The sequence below is a fragment of the Mytilus californianus genome, unplaced genomic scaffold, assembly GCF_021869535.1.
Source record: "Mytilus californianus isolate M0D057914Y unplaced genomic scaffold, xbMytCali1.0.p SCAF_5, whole genome shotgun sequence".
Classification (NCBI taxonomy): domain Eukaryota; kingdom Metazoa; phylum Mollusca; class Bivalvia; order Mytilida; family Mytilidae; genus Mytilus; species Mytilus californianus.
In genome coordinates, this window is record NW_026262701.1 from 95,386,993 (window position 1) to 95,403,429 (window position 16,437).

General features: G+C 31.6%; 1 long non-coding RNA gene across 1 annotated transcript; it reads right to left on the minus strand.

Annotated features, from left to right (window-relative positions):
* Window positions 1-621: 621 nt before the first annotated feature.
* LOC127702470 (uncharacterized) lies at window positions 622-9,268 on the minus strand. Its single transcript, XR_007982438.1, has 4 exons — window positions 9,154-9,268; window positions 2,728-2,870; window positions 1,490-1,729; window positions 622-799 (listed from the first exon to the last, which is right to left on the minus strand). It is a non-coding gene; the product is annotated as an uncharacterized LOC127702470 (long non-coding RNA).
* Window positions 9,269-16,437: the final 7,169 nt, after the last annotated feature.

Sequence of the window (16,437 nt, forward strand, 5' to 3'; positions counted from 1 at the left end):
TACAAAGAAAATTATTTGGTTTCGCAGGGTAATTTTCAAAGGCGCATAAACTGTTCGATATCATATACCAAATATCTAAGCGACATATTGCGAAACAAATATTTATCGCAAGAACAAAATTAGGCGGAAGAAAAAAAAAATAATCAGAAGAAAACCAATAGGTCTTTCTACAGAAAAGTGGAAATACCTAATTAATCAACTAACATCCTTGATGACTCGCAATAGTTTACGAAAATTAATGATTCATAGATTGTATCTTAACGTCCAGTGGCACCTATTTCATGCGTATTGAGGACGAAAAGAATTTATATATACATTTATGTAGAAATTAATATATGGCTTACTCACCGGTTACTTAATACTGCAAGATTTGGATTTCGATTAAAAATAAATAACATGGAAAATGTTCATTAGCGTATTTAGACAGTTAAACAATTAGATATAACAACTCGCACTATAAGTATAACTATCTACTCAATTTACAAATAGAAATATAAAATAATATCCAAGAAAAGATTGTTGACAATTTACACAATATCAGAATTTAAATTCAATTATATTACACCAAAGAATAAGTTAAGGTTCATCATGACTATTTTTTCATTACATTAAAAGAAAATGAAAAAAATATGTTTTCACTGCATAAAATATAGTTTCTATATACCGTTGTAATTGTCATAGTCTGTAGTATCAAAATATCATCATCAATGAAATAAATATGTATCTGTTTCCAAGAATGAAGACCGTTTATGTACACCACATCAAAGAAAATGTCTTTAAAAAATGCCATCTTCAAAATCTGAAAAATATAAGTTAAAATGTTCATTAAGTTCATAGCTAGATGCTGCCAGGCTTCTTTTCTTACATTTTTTCTATTAAAAGCATTTTATAAGAATATTCATTTCATTTATTTTTTTCTAAATTCACCTGTACAGGAACTACTTTTTCAAAATGTATGGTGTGCATTACAGGACAATTTTTGAATTGTCTCCCTTTTACTGTAAATCAATTCATATAATCAACATAAGAAAAACAGTGACAGAATAAAGAGAAAATTGTCTATAATTTTGAAACATTAGTGATTTAATCCTTACTTCGAAGCATTTTAAAAATTCACATGGCTAACAAATAAGCAATTTTTAATAGAAACATCCAAATGTATGTGGAAAAAAATAACTATAACAAAAATAAACTGATTAACTGGTCAGATAAAATAGGTGTCTTTCATTAAACTTTCTTTATCATACTCTTAAGACTAAATTGAAAATAAAGGCACAAGGAAAATGCATTCAGAAAGTATTCCTTGGAAAGTTGCAAGATGTAACAGCCATAGGACCAAAGTATTTATTTCAACATATTTTTAAAAATTATTTAAAATTTAATCATTTTCATCCAATTAATGTTTTTGTGGTAACCTTTTACAGTGAAATGGTTTTATATAGAGATAAAATCAGAATTTGGTAATGATTGTATAAATAATAATAGTTACATTTAAATGTCAGTGAATTTCATGGAAGAATTCCTGAAATCATCAGCAAGGTGGTCTATTTCATATGAATCGTCACATCCTTCATATAAAACTTCGTAAACTGCATCTTCATCACCATCCAACTTTTTCAAGACAGTAAGTACAACACCTTTATACCATTTGTTGCTATTTGTCTCCTCATCAAACCATTCATGCAAAATGTGTCTGCCAACAAACTTTTGCTTTGAACTTCTCATAGAACTGAAATATATAACAACTTAAAATTTAAATATCTAGGTCATAATTGAATAAATTTAACAAAAAACCATAATTTAGGATTTCAACACCCATAATCAGTTCAATACAAAAATACCATTCAACTGTAATTATTATTTAAAGAACATTTTCAAATTTTCATAATTTTATATTACATTTTTTACATGACATGTTAAAACTGATAACTGCGGTACACAAAAACATAATTATTCTTATTCTTTGTTGTAAAATTTCTTTCAGATTAACATATCATGTCGTGATAGCCTTATTATGTTATGCTTACAACATATATGATGATTATTACAAATGCATAATCAAATCAACACAGATCTAAATATACATGATCAATTATTTTAAATATTTTGTAACCTCTAGTTCTACTTAACAGGTCTATAAGTTTACACTCCATCTTCATTTTATGATTTAAAAGTCTAAATATTGTGTTTGTTTGGATGATGATACATTGATTAAATAGAAAATAAAATAATTTTCTTTCTTTGCTATATTTCATTCATGTTCTTTCGTTAAATTTTTTTATTGTTTTCTACATACAAGTAAATCATGTTTGTATTTTTTACGCCTTTATAACTTTCCCTTTGGTTAAGTTTTTTGCACTGTGTTGAATGCTGTATGGTTTCATTTCATTGCTTACACATTGTGTGTTGGATGAAGATTTGTCTCATTGAATTATTTTTTTATTTATGATAATATAAAAATATTATTCTTGAACAATATTCATGTATAGAATAATTGAAAACAACACTTCATAACATTTATGTGTCGGAAAAAGTTTTCTAGATTTACGTTTTTCAGAAACGCTAACAATCAAATATTTGAAAGACAATGATGTATAAAAACCAAAAATGTTGAACAGCTATAAACAAAAAAGGATAAAATTAAAATAATCCATATAGATGTTCTTTTTTGTTTCTTAAATTTACAGGTACAATGTATTTTATCATATAAGCATATTGTAAACATACCTCCTTCTTCTTTTACTTGAACACGCTGATTCTCCACTCACACTGGTATTCAATTTGTGGTCTTTCTGTTTTCTTTTACTACTCCTACTCTTTCTCTGTATTAAACTGCTATTTGAGGGCCCTTCAGGCAAATCTGACTGAAACTGAAATATAAAAAGATAAACCATACAGTTGATACAACTTTGATTTTATTGCAAATTTCTAAACCTAAACTTATTTCTCAATTACTTAGTATCCTGTAATGGAATTTCAGTGGCCAATTATACATTTTTACAGAATGTGCACAATACATGGATAGCAACATCATGTAGATCATTTAAGAAGACAATATAAACATAATCAGATGACATGTTTAAATTTCATTGCAATTTATCTTTGTTTTTGTTACGAAAGTCATCCATGCTGTCAAGAATTGCAAATACCCCATTTACAGCTTATGAATATCAATGCAAAATAGAGCATTACATTTTTATATCCATTCTTTTTGACAGAAATTTTAGGTATGGGTAAACCTTTTTTCATGTAGTGAATGGATATCATGTATACTGTATGTACTTCTCCAAACTTGATATTATTCAAATAGTCTTAACTACCTATTAATTCACTAGTATAACATGTATATCAATTAATATTTATATCAGGGTGTTATTTTCATTATTGCAAATTGTAAACACTAAATTTATGATTTGGTCAATGATATGCATGATATGTACACATTATAAAAATATTAACCTAAATACTGTATTTATTAGTCATTTGAATCTATATTTTAGTAGTTTAACTAAAAACTAATACATGTAATATGAACATGTCAGATAAAAGGCAAAAAATATTTTCACCATAATATAACTTATTAAATATCAACGGGAAAGAAGTTAAAGTATACATGTATTATGCATACCCAATTGTCAGGTTCTCTGATTCCTGGATACTTGTTATGTCTGCGGGACGCTAATTCTTGAAGAATTGCTTTCATATAAAATACTTTCAGCTTAGGTAGCATAATGGATTCCCAAAATGCTGAGTCCTTTGTTATCCTTTGAATATGAATGTCATAAGGGTTGATGGTTCGAACAATGAAATCTAACCATGGTAAACTTGTAATATTTAATAAACCCTGAGATTGGTAGTAAAAGTTGTGGTTTTTCTTCAGTTGCAGTTCTTTGTCATGATTAAGTTCTAAACAGAAATTAGAAACGGATTTTGTTGCTTCAGCCAAAGATATAGGTTTGTTGTGGAGAACATTCTTTATTTCAATTATTCCAGTTCTATTATTATTTTCTAAGACGATGCCATCAGGACTTGCGGCCAAAAATTTATGAATAGGGTGTATAATAAGTCCACACTGTTCAATTTTGATAGATATATTTTTTTTACACATGTACTGAATGTATTCCAAAATAATAATTCTTTCCTGACTCAGTCCAAAACGTGTTGATTTATTTCCAGAAAATGTACAGTAAAGAAGAGAAGATAATAGTTTAGCCACGGGTAATTTTGAATTTCTTTTAACAATGCGGCCAAAATTTGATGAAGTTAAACGTTTTTTACGCTGTTCTGACCAATTTGTGCATATACTTTGAGATGTTGTTTCTAACTCAATTTTCTTAATTTCTGATGGTGTAATATCTATTTCTGTAGTATAAAATTTCTCCTTGATGGTTTCTAGTTGTTGAGGTGGTATGTCATTCTCTGCTTGAATGCATTCTTTCCCATACTGTCTTTTTGCTTTGCGCGATGTTGCCTCTTTTGACGCCTTCATTTTCCTTTTCCATCTATTTTGCTTGATTTGCGGTTTTGATTTTGGGGTGTTGTTGATGTTGATATTTTTCTCTCTGGTGTTATATAATTTCTGAAAATAGTGACCACTGTTAGACTGTGTACTTGACTCCCATACTTTAGGTGACCATACTGTACCTAAATTGTTTCTTAGAGCTGCCCCATAGCATCTAGTGTGCCATGAACCTCTATTGCAGTGATTATACATCTTACCCCTATCAAATTTGGTACGCATGTGCATCCACGACTCAGCTAAATTACTGGTAAAATTTCCTATGAGGTTTGATGATTTCTTTGCAATGTTGTTCAAGAGGATTGCTATGTCTCTGCACATGTCGCTAACTATGTATGATGGTATCAAGTTTGATGAGAGTCTTGCTTCTTCCTGCTCCTCAACATTTGCCCCTTCTGTCCACATATTAGTTTGTTCCTCAAAAATACATTCTGTTTCTAAATTGCTGTTTATTTCTTCATTAATATTTAAAGTTGGGGTATTTTCATTAGCAGTTGTGTTGGCCTTGCAAAAATCCGAACAGTTTGAATGTTCTCCATATATGTGATTAAGTGAATTTCTAATGTCATGTTCTAATTTCTTGATGGTCTCTTATCTGTCTTCTTCTAGCGATCTCATACGGATAGCACATCGTACTGCACTACTCAACCTAATTCTTGTACTTTTGCAGAGTCTTCCTTTTCCCTTATAAGATGGGTTATCAACCACTAGTTTTTCCAGGTTTGATCTTAAACAATTGCATGCATGGTTTGAGCATTCTATCTTTTTCACGTGGCAACCCCAAACAGGAACCTTTTCCATAATTTTGGCCATAACGGAGGAATCCCCATCCCCAATAATTTCCATATAGCGAACACCATGATCATTAGCTTTAAGGAAGTCTTCAACAATGATGTCTGACTCCATTGCCTGACTTGACTCATTCCAATTTTTAAAGCAGACATGGTGTAACGGTTCAATTCCCAATGTTGCAGCTCGGTTACAAATATAACAATATTTGTTTCTTATTCCAATATGAAGAATTTTTTTAGTTTCTGCTCCAATGATAACAGCAACACCTCCTAACGCATTATAGGTGTGCTTATGAGAACGCTTTCTCCACCCACCATCACAAATAACCCTTATACTGGGCAAACCTGTAAACCAAAATAATTGATTACTTACCATTCAAATGAAAAGATAAAATGCTTCGCTGAGCGCAGCCTGATACGACCGCAAGGTCGAACCCTGAAAAGTTTGGGCAAATTTGAACACAATATTCAAGGTTGATACTGTCTGAATTGGATTGTGATAATTTTTTTTAAAATATAGGTATCTGAAACAAAATAAATGTGGTCAAAGATCTTGCAAATCTGTTGTGTAATTATTTATGATACTTTTTAAAAATTTGAAATTTGACCCCTTAACAAAAATTAAGAAAAAAAATCCACCCAAACTTTTAAAACCACAACCCCCAACCCCTGGAGCAACTACCCACAAACTCAATCCCAGCCTTACCTTTGTAGTATTGAACCATGAAGTACAATTTCAGAGAGATCCATATACTTAAACACAAATTATTGTCTGGAACATTTTTGGAAAATAGAAAAAATATTGGTTTTGGCCCCTAATTTCTACTTGTGGTATTTTATAACATTGTGGTACAATTTCAGAGCAATCAAAATATTTTTACACAAGTTATTATCCTGGACCTAAAAAATGCTTCTTGTTGGCCCCTTTAGGACCCCTTATTCCTAAACAAATGGAACCATCATTATTCAAAATCAATCTAATCCTTTCTTTAGTGGTATCGAACCTTCCTAAAAAAAATTATAGATATGCATTCACTTTAAACTTAAGTTACAAATGTATTGTCTCAAAAACAAATGTGTCTTCTGACAACGACAAGAACGACGACGATATCATAGCATTATACGATCCAAAAATATATTTGTCATGGAGACTGAAATAATGATTTATATACATGTATATATATTGATGTGGTTCATAAGTGTTTCTCGTTTCTCGTTTTTTATATAGATTAGACCGTTGGTTTTCCCGTTTGGTTTTACACTAGTAATGTTTTGGGGCCCTTTATAGCTTACTGTTCGGTGTGAGCCAAGGCTCCGTGTTGAAGACCGTACTGTGATCTATATTACTTTTATAAATTTTGACTTGGATGGAGAGTTGTCTCATTGGCACTCATACCACATCTTCTTATATCTATATATAGAAATAAATTTGCATCTTCACACTGTTGGAGTAACCAGGGCCAAAAATGAAAAGTCCCTAGACTTGCCATCAGAATTCCTTAGTGAGAACCCTTACTTTTTTGTTTTTAAAAATTGCTTTTATGAGTTTGCGTTTATGACATTTATTTGATGTCTTCAATTTCTGGTTCATGCATGTTTTTTTTTGCAGTCATATTGGATCACAATGGTGATGTGCATAGTGACACACACACTCCTAGTGATAAATTTCGGTACTATTTAATAAGCTGTTGTTAGCCTCATATGACAATTGCAAGTTAAAATATATGTCACTATCCATCATAATCTTGTTTTCCAGCAAATTCAAGATACTTTATATATTTTTGTACATGTCAATCTGTATTACAGGAAATACATGTACTATTGTACAAATTTTGTACATAATCTTCTACAGAAATAATGCAGGAAATATTTGATACTGGACATTGGATGTGTTCTGGTTGATATTTTAGTCGTACATATCTTAGATAAAAGATTTTTGTTATTACAGTTCTTATTGGCTTTGAACTAGCGGTCAGTAACTGTTAGTACTTTAAGTCTTGTAGCCAGTTAACTTTTTGTTGTGGTTATGTATAAAATCCTGGTAACATCTGCTCTGCGGGTTTTCTATATTGTTTTCTGGTTTTTGTCGATCTGATGAGCCCTTTTCAACTGATGTTTATAATTTGTTCTTATGTTTTTACCGTTACACTACTGTCCTAGGTTGACTCTTCTGAACATGTTTAACGATGCAATATTCTATTAAATTCCTGTCACAATCCTGTAGTTCGGCTGTTGATTGTTGATGTCCGCCGAATTTTGTTTTCATAAATTGTTGTGCTATAAATAAGCCATTAGTATTATTAATGGAATGGTTTACTTTTTATATAGGTGACTATATGGTATGGGTTTGTCTCATTGTTGAAGGTCATACAGTTGCTTATAATTGCAAACTGCCAAAAGTATGATGTCCTTGTTGAGAGAGTGTTCTAAGTAGCCACACTATTGTAATCATTTGCCAGTAGACACTAAGCTCAGGAGTTCAAAATCTTTCCCAATTTGTACAGGTAGATTTTTTTATTATTTGTAAATTTTTTTATATGTAATATAAAATTGAGAATGGAAATGGGGAATGTGTCAAAGAGACAACCCCCCCACCATAGAGCAGACAACAGCCGAAGGCCACCTGTACATTTGTATTTGTATTGTAGATATTGCCAGCATATATATATCTACATGTAGAATGTAACTTTTATTTCAGTTATAATTATTAAAATTTTCATATTACATGGTGCTAATTAAATATAGTTATAAACGCACCTTCATGGAAATTATGATTTTTTATAGCTATCTCCTTTTCTTCTTCTATTGCTGCAGTCAGTTCTTTTTGGACATTATCAAACCACCAATCTTGGATTTCATTCTCAATTTTGGCAAATGTTCTTTGTGTCATTATAGGTGAATCAAACGTAGCAAAAAACTCATTAGTATGAGCAAGTCCGTTTCCTGTTACAATAGCACCCCATGCTGCCCTAACATTCACATCATAGTGGCGACTAACATTTGTCTTTAGCGTAGGACTGGTTTCAAAACAAAATTTATGTTTGCATCCTTTGCAAATAGCTGAGAGTTTCACCGCTAACCCATAGTTTGCAACCTGCGATAGTATCTCAACTGGCTCTCCACCTCTTACAGCGATATCCCGAGCAAATTTACAGAAAACTGCATGTTTAGCTATCTCATTGTAGTGTTCTTGTAGACAAGTCAAATTTATCAATCTATATCCTGTTGAAGCAACACTGTGTACAGTTTTCTTTAAACCTTCACGGTCATGATAAACACGATACCTTTCTTTCAATCTCAATAAATTGAGGGTTGTTTTTTTTGTTGTAATATGAGTGAATGAAAGTTCTAGTAAGTGTCACTTTAGTTCCTTCTGATGAGCATTTAAACACAAATTTTTGTCTGCCGCTGGTGTATTTCCCATCTATTCTTTGTTTTCTGTAGCGTTCCGATGCCATTCCAAACTTAGAAGATGATTTCCTACCTCCTCTCCTTGTGACAGCCATAATAAACAGCGAATATTCAACAATTTTTATACAATATAAATAACTATGTAGAAATGACCTTAGCTTGTTTCCTTCGGTGTTCCATAAAACAGTAACACAATATAAGACGAATAAACAAATATCTTTTTAAAAAAAAAGACATTTTTGTATTGATATAAGTGCCAAAAGGCATAATCTGTACATAAAAACAAAAAAATAAAGTGTTTTTTATCATTTGCAATAATGAAAACAACACCAGTGATCAACGATCACGAAACAGAAAGTAGGGTTTAATAGGGGATCGGTATAAAATATGGGTAATCAAACACAATGGGGACATATAAGGGTATCAACCTACCAATTCTATAGCGTAACATCAATGTATTTACTCCGTAAATTAGTATACTACTCATTTCCATTTTTCTTGTTCAAAGATCAGCCTAACAGTATCTTCCTGTGCAAACCGGAAATACCTACAAAAAAAAAGTCCCAGTTGGTTTGATAGAATATTTAAATATTGTATGATCGTTTAACCATAAATTCATTTTAAAAACTTTACTTCAATTGTTGTTGACAAATTACAGCAAATTGGAATATTTTTTTATGACTGACTAAAAAATGCGTATGAATGGACTTTATTTGGTGAGATGAAGAACGATGGCGAACAGAAACAAAATGTACACAATGATATTATGAAGGCAATGGTTAACTTAGGATACAATCGATCGTGAAAGTATTAAACGTATGGAAAATTTTCAACAGAAATAATTACCTACTAAACTTATATAGCCGGGTGATGGAAAATATATCGAGTAAAAACAGTGGAAAATTGTAGTGGCGAGTTACAACATGGCGGCGCCCATATTCTAAAACATTGCTTGAAAAGTTTCCAATTTAGGCATAACCGATTACAGTAGGTACAATTTCAATGCTGGCAGCAACTACCTATGAACACAAAAACACGTTTTTATTATTTTCTTACGGTTTACTGTGTCCATTATTTCTAAACATTTTTTTTCCCGAATCGTGTTATTTTTTGGCAAGGAACAAATTTTCACAAAGTTTACTTAAAATCGGAAAATAATTTAAATAAATAGATCTTGGTTATGTTTTATTTCAAACTGGGACAGTTCAGAAATGCAAAATTAAGCCCATTACAAAGTAAATATTGCATCAAAATGTATTGAATTGTGGTAGCCATTTTGGAATCAAAGTGTAAACATGAACCTTAAAGACTATTTAAAAATTTAAATCATTTTAAAAAGTTAAAATTATTTAACATAGAAAAACCAGTTTAAATTGTTGAGCTATTATTTTTTATAAAACATTGCTTAATTCTAAAACTAAAAAAGAATACTCATTATTTTTCTTCTGTGTTTTTAATTCTATAGCTTTGGTCAAGCTCCGTGTAAGGTTTGAATCCAAATGACCAAACCACACGAGGTAAATTGCACGGACTAACATTTCGCGGGCTACACTAATTAGCATATGAAAGTGACCAGTAAAAAATGAATCGAACACACCGTCAAATAAAATTATACCAAGTTATATAATTACAATAACTGAAATTAATTATTATTGAATTAAATTTTATTATTCCTTAAGTTTTGTATATGTTATAATCAAGAACTATATTGGATTTACATTTTACATTTATGATAAAATTTCAAAGCTGTGTTTTGTAAATGTAGGCATTTGCATGTCCGTCTGTCATCAAATGTCGGCTGTGATTTAGGTAAGAGAAGGACAATGAACACAAGGCCAAATCATTATAATAAATATGCATAGAAATAAAGGAATATTTGAAATGCAATCATACACAAATTAAGAATGGATTTTGTATCAGATATTTATATAAATTAAACAAGAAAAGAGATATGGTATACTATTTATATTAGGCACATTTAAATTGAAAGGCAAAATTTTGAAAAATTTTGATTAACGGAAAGGGGTAAAATAGATAAGAGCAAAAATAATGTCATACAATTTTGAAACTTAAATAAGAAATAAGATAAAACAAATATTTGCGTTATTTCACAAAGGTTTGCGTTATTTTGCCAATGTTTGCGTTATAACGCAAAGGTTTGTGTAATAACGCAAATGTTAGCGTTATTTCGGAAAGGTTTGCGTTATAACGCAAAGGTTTGCGTTATTTCGCAAAGGTTTGCCTTATAACGTAAACATAGGGAAAACTATAAACCAAAAATTGTGTGGCGATAATACGCTTCCGTAAAAAACAATTATGATATACAGCAACAAATGACTTGACTATAAAATCAGTTGAAAACGGTTAAAATCAACAGATCGATACAGAGCACACAAAAAAAGTTACAAAAAAACAAAACAACAAAAGACACAAAGTACCGATCTGAGAATAATCGCAGTGACTGCAATCAAGTTCAAAGCCGATAACAACTAATACAAACATGTATTACTACAATATCAATCAGTACACATCCAACATCCAATGGGTTTAGTGTAAAGACATCATTAACAGTCAGAGAAAAAACATGGCCTTGTGTAATGCCAAAATATAGGTTTCGATAGATTGAAGGACCATCAATGTTCACATATGTATAACAATAATATAAAGTTTGGTTTTAATTTAATTATCACAAAATGAATATTTATGCCGATAAAAACTATATTCAAAGATCTAATTACAGTGTTGAATTGGTAACTTTTTTCTAAATACGTTTATTCAAAGATCGATTAGTTTACCTGAATAGTAACTAAATTTACTATCTCTGTAAACAGAATTAGGATGTGCTATCCCGTTTGCCCTCATTTTTCACCATGTACAGCTGAAAACCAAATCCTTATATCTATGGAATAATTTAGTAAAGGTTTTAAGTAATTTGTGGTAACGAAATCCTTGACATTATAATTTAACACATAGATAACGTAAATTGAAGTCCAATACGTCACTACAGACACGGGAATAGCGAACGATTATATTGGGATATATAAACATCCTAAGATGGTGCCAAAGGAACATAAATAAAGAAAATTAACAATAGGGCACGAAAAAGCGTTCCTTTTGTCGTAACTTTTTGTGAAAAACTGAAGTATCCAAATCTTGGAAAGTACAGTTATTGCTGCTTATATATACGACTTTTTAAAGTAAGTTCCTTTGTGTAAATTTCGGCAGTATATTGAGGAAATTCTAGATTATTTAACGAAAAAATATCATGAAGACAACGATAAGTGTGATTGAATTTATAGATTGAATGGAATTAAGACGGGTCTCTACTGAGTTGGGCAACACACTGTAATTCATAACAATACAGGAACACGTCTGCTTTCTATGGAACGCCATGACTGCCTTATGTTGATGATCATCATTATATGCAGTGGTCACAGCATTATATGCAGTGGTCAAAACATTATATGCAGTGGTCACAACATTATATGCAGTGGTCACAACATTATATGCAGTGGTCACAACATTATATGCAGTCGTGACAACATTATATGTAGTAGTTAAAACATAATATGCAGTGGTCACAACATTATATGCATGTATATAATGTTGTGACCACTGCATATAATGCTGTCACGACTGCATATAATGCTGTGACCATTGCATATAATGATGATCATCAACATAAGGCAGTCATGGCGTTCCATAGCTTTCACAGGGACGCAATTGATATACATTGGAATACCTACAACGTACAAAATGTTGTCAAGGAGAAAATTTAATCATTTCATCAAAACTCCAGTAGGTATATCTAGCATATTTACATTTCCTATCAGAGAACAAGGATTAGTTTGAGTTGCAGCAAATAAATTTTGTAATCGGATTTTCAAACGACCATTTTATTACATAGGAAATCTTTTTTTTATAAGAATGAGTGGAGGTGTAGTGTAAACAGTTGACAAGTCAAAAGGACAATCAGTAGCAAATAATTTATCTAAAACATCAAAAGAATTTTTTACACTAAAAAAATTGCCAATCCCATTATTTTTCTATGTATTCTTACAAAAGTTGAATTTGATTGATAAGTTTTTTGATAGAAGTTAATGAACTATTTAAAATGACTGAAAGATTAGTTGTAGAACATTTACTAGAGCTAGACATGAAACGATAGTTTTCGAGTTTTTGTGTAGTTTAGATAACATTTACATAGTAGGGACCTTCACATGTTCAAAAGAGGCCTAAAGCTGTGATTTGTTAATGATTAGAGTGTTTACTATATGACTCTCTGTGGAACGCACGGACATTAATGTAGAAAAATAAAAATTTCATACTTAAGAACTTCCATGCAGATTTATGTCATACACTGTATCACCACCACATTGTTGGCTGCTTTTTCGGCCGGTATGAAAACATACCGCTTTGCGAGCACTTGAAGTATGTTTCTTATTCTAAAAATAGGCGTATTATTTACACTTTCTTTTATTTTTATTTTTATTCAAAATGTGCTTCTTGAGAGAAGTATTCGAATATCCATAATACTCATACATTAATTTAGATAAGAATCAAGAGATTTTTATTCAGATTTTTTCCGTTTACATCATTTTTTAAGACGGGATGAAAGAGTGTTTATAATGACCTGAAGACACTATTTCCAATCTATTTAATTGAAGGAAGATGTTTTGATCCTTTTGATAATACATGGACTTTTCCCAAAAAAGTTCAAATGTAGGTTTCGATTATAATTTCGCACTAAAACAATTAACATACATTTGAAGTTTCTGGAAAAAAGTGGTGGTTAATGTGTTTTGTACATTTGTTTGTGTGTGTGTGTGTGTGTGTGTGTGTGGGGGGGGGGGGGGGGGAGGGGCTTCGCCAGTGTTTATCGCATGTATCGTGGTTTTTTTCTTAATTGGTATTTCATATAGGACCTAACAACTGTTGGACTTTATATCTTTGGCGCTGGACTTTGCATCTCCAGCGCTATACTTTATATCTACAGCGCTAAACATTTTTATACATCTACAGAGCTAGACTTTATCTATATCCACAGCGCTAGACTTTGCATCTCCGGCGCTTGACTTTAGATTTACAGTGCTTGACTTTAGATCTACATTGCTAGATTAAGTTCTCTAGCGCTGGACTTTACATCTCCATCGCTGCACTTTTTAAAATATCCTCCAGGCACAAAGATAATAAAATTAACTTCTACTTATGAAAGCTTCACGCCACTTTCAACAATATCTTAGATAAATCGTAGTGATCTGTTTTGTTGGTGGAGGATGACGTGATACAGAAAAAAAAACCAACTACCGACCGTTATCACCAAAACGTAAATTTACCTCTTTGCTTGAATAGTGGTAAATTTTATTCGATAAAATCTTCCGTCCAAAAAAATAAGTGACGAAAGTTGATAGAAAGAACATGTCAGGGAAAGTGTGATTTATAATAATTAATTCACATAATTCCTCGATGAGGAAAAAAAACTAACAATTCGGATATTAGAACCATATTTTGCAGAAATAGTACTTTTATAACTCGGCTCTCAGATTTATTATACACGGCTCAGAGACAATCCGGATTGACCGATGAAGAAGTTTCTTGAATTAAAAGCATACAAGAAAGCATGGTTAAAACCTTATTTTGAATGAACAGTTACGATAACAGTCTTCATCAGAACGAGAAGAGAAACATTCTTTGCAACTATAGGTCAAAGAAAAAAACAAAAAATAAAGGATACGGGGTATCAATCCATGACACAAAATCAGTACATGCACAGCAAAAAACACACAAAAAGCAAAAGAAAAGCGCTTTTATTGCTGTTCTTTATCTCAAATCACAGTGAGGCCTTCAACAAGGAACAAAAAAAAAAAACTCACCTCACTGAAAGTTTAAAATGGCCCATAACAAGGCGCAACACACATACTGCATAACAACTATAAAAGGCCCCGACATGAACATAGAGTAGAGAATAGAAACGAGTAATGTGTCAAAGAGCGACAACGCGACTCATGGGTCTTCAACGCAGTAAAAAAATCCTGCACTCGTAGGCGGGCTTCAGCCCTAAAAAAATAATGTATACAAGTCCAGCGAAATGGACGCAACGCTAAAGTCAGAAATATACAAATGAATCAAAAAAAAAAAAAACAACAAAAAACACAAGACTAAAAAGGGCTAGAGGTTCTTTCATGACTTGGAACCGGCGCAAGATATTGCTTTTTTTGCAATGTTTAATTATAATTCATTTATTTTGATCATTTTGCATATTTTTCTTGTTTTCCCTGAAAAAAATAGTCAGAAAAGGGTGAAACAATGATCTTAAACTGAATCGATCGGTACTATGAGCAATGCAATTTTATGATAATAATATTAAAATATATATATGATTCATGAACAATGATCGTGTTTATTTTGCATGGTCCTCTTCTGTGTATTTTGGAATAAATTGTCAATATTATTGTTTACAAATCATCTCAGCAGTATCAAACACATCCATACAGGTAACTATAATGAATGATTATATGGGTTTTTGAGATGGTCCCCACTACAAACTGTAGTATTATTGTTATTTAACATCAGCGCCAGAATCTTATTGACTTTTCTAACATTAGAGATTTTGCAGAACTGATTTATATACGTGCGATACAGTTAAAATGGGTATTTTTTATCTGACCAGATGACTCGAACAATGTATTGATTAATTATTTGATTGGTCAAATTATCCTATTATGTTTGACTCTCACAAGAGCGATATATGTAGATATATGAAATACCATCAGTGGACATAGCAACCTGGGTGTATTTTACATAAAAATTCGCTCTCCCCTTTAACTGTAACCCAAAAGACATTTTGTGTTAAATTACAAAATTGTCAGTTTCTGCTAAATTACTATGACGCTGAACCATTTTATCGTCATTGAATACTTGTACGAAGTTCTTAAATCTCTTAATATACAAGCTGCTAGGATAGTATATTTATTTCATAAATAACTGTCGCACAAAGCTGGAGCTATATTAGACAAGGAACCATTCCATTAAACCTCGACTTTTGAATGTCCCCTTGGTTTCTTCCGCCTCTTGTATAACAGTGGTTGTTCTGTTCTAATTTCATAATTATTTATTTTGATGGTCCACTATAAATCTTCAAAATAAACAATAAAAAAATCCTGATTTTCATATATGGTACATGTAGCTGAATTTTATAATCCATTTTTAACATAGGACCAGTTGCCGCCACGGTCAACTCGTTTTCTCAATTACTGTTTATTCAGTGGCGGATTCAAAGGGGTTTCCGGGGGTTTGAACCCCCTTTGTTTTGACGATCAATGCTTTTGAATTGGGACATATGTTTGGAACCCCCTTTTAAAAATGGCTGGATCCGCCCCTTTTATTTACCTCGTAAGAAATTTTATACATAAGACCTAATAGCGGACGACTAAAACACTCAAGCAAATATTCTGATATTAATTTAAGAGTTCGTACACAACATAGATAGATATAACAGAGGCGGATCAAGCCATTTTCAAAAGGGGGGTTCTAACCCAGGATAAAGGGGGGAGGGAGGGTTCCAACCATATGTTCTCATTCAAAAGCAATGATCGTCAAAAAAGGGGGGTTAAAACCCCAAGAACACCCCCACCCCTTGATCCGCCACTGTATAAACTGCAAAATAGGCAATGTAATTTAAAATCTGATTTTTGATGATTCATTATAGAAGATATA